The sequence below is a fragment of the Taudactylus pleione genome, unplaced genomic scaffold (genome assembly GCF_031769625.1).
Source record: "Taudactylus pleione unplaced genomic scaffold, aTauple2 ptg000006l, whole genome shotgun sequence".
Lineage (NCBI taxonomy): Eukaryota > Metazoa > Chordata > Amphibia > Anura > Myobatrachidae > Taudactylus > Taudactylus pleione.
Genome location: NW_028284409.1, coordinates 16,894,114 through 16,895,371, shown reverse-complemented (window position 1 = coordinate 16,895,371; position 1,258 = coordinate 16,894,114). Strand labels below are relative to the sequence as shown.

The 1,258-nt window shown below is 35.9% G+C and overlaps 1 pseudogene; it reads right to left on the bottom strand.

Moving 5' to 3' along the window:
• Positions 1-729: 729 nt before the first annotated feature.
• LOC148543102 (5S ribosomal RNA) lies at positions 730-848 on the bottom strand (annotated as a pseudogene).
• Positions 849-1,258: the final 410 nt, after the last annotated feature.

The window sequence follows — 1,258 nt, the reverse complement described above, 5'->3', positions numbered from 1 at the left end:
AAAATGAAGAAGATATAGATAAAAAAACTAAGTATGTAACCATACCGTTATATATAAACGGCAAGTGTACCATCAAAAGGATCCTAAACAGAATATATTAGTGAATACATCAACCAAAACATGTGCATCAGAATAGGTATATGAGATAAAATGACAAAAAATATATATGTGTGCCACAGAAATGTAAGGAAATGAATGACTGTAGAATAAATCCTAATAAAGAAATGTAGCAAAAGAATCACAAAAGAAGACTTAAAGCAATATAGTCTGTGGTGAAGACTAATCCATGGTATACAAATATGACAACCGTGAGGCTATGAGAAAAAAAGCACATGGAACACAGGAAGACCCAGCAGAGCTAAACCCAAAAAGGTGCTCAGGTAATCACAAATATGACAAAACATGAACATGTGCACAAATGCAAAGATAAATTGGACCACCAAGAGAACATACAGATGACTCAACAGTATTGGAAAAACATGATAGAAAAAATCATTAGAAAAAATCAATTAGAAATTTTTTTTACCAAAAAATGTTGTACACAAAATATGTTATTAAAAAGCTCCAAAAAATGTAAAAAGTTGAATATTCTTAACTCCAGGTGTGCACAAATGTCCAAACAAGGAAATGGCCTAACCAGGAGATAAGCCAGAATTCAAAGGGAGCATCTGTGACATATCATATCACTCTCCTGTGTGCTACCTGGGTATATAGGGGACTTCTAAGTAGTGCTTACAACACCAGATCTTCCCTGAAGGTCTCCCATTCAAGTACTAGTCAGGCCCAACACAGCTTGGATTCCAAGTTCAGCTGAGATTGGGCAAGACCAGTGTGGTATGGTTGTAACAAAATACAACATCTCCCCCAGGGCTACACAGTGATAGATAAGAGGATATTATGTTTTTGTATCCGTCTATGTACATGTCCTGGAATAATCTAACTGGTAAAAAAATATATAATTGCATACATATGTGCACATTATGAAATAGGACAGAACGGTCACATGAAGGCACGAATCTAGAAGATAATATGGAGCTCACAAAAAACAAGAAAAAGATGGAGTCTCGTTTAGTCCAAAAGGAGTAACCGTATTCAATCTATGAATCCATTGAGTTTCTAATTGTAACAACCGCTTCTCATGGTCTCCTCCTCTCTTAGGCACAAAGTCAATGATTTTATAGGATAAGGTTGCTAAAGAATGTCTGTTCTGCTTGAAATTATGCACGACCGGCTGGTCCACTTATTTTCCCAACAATGC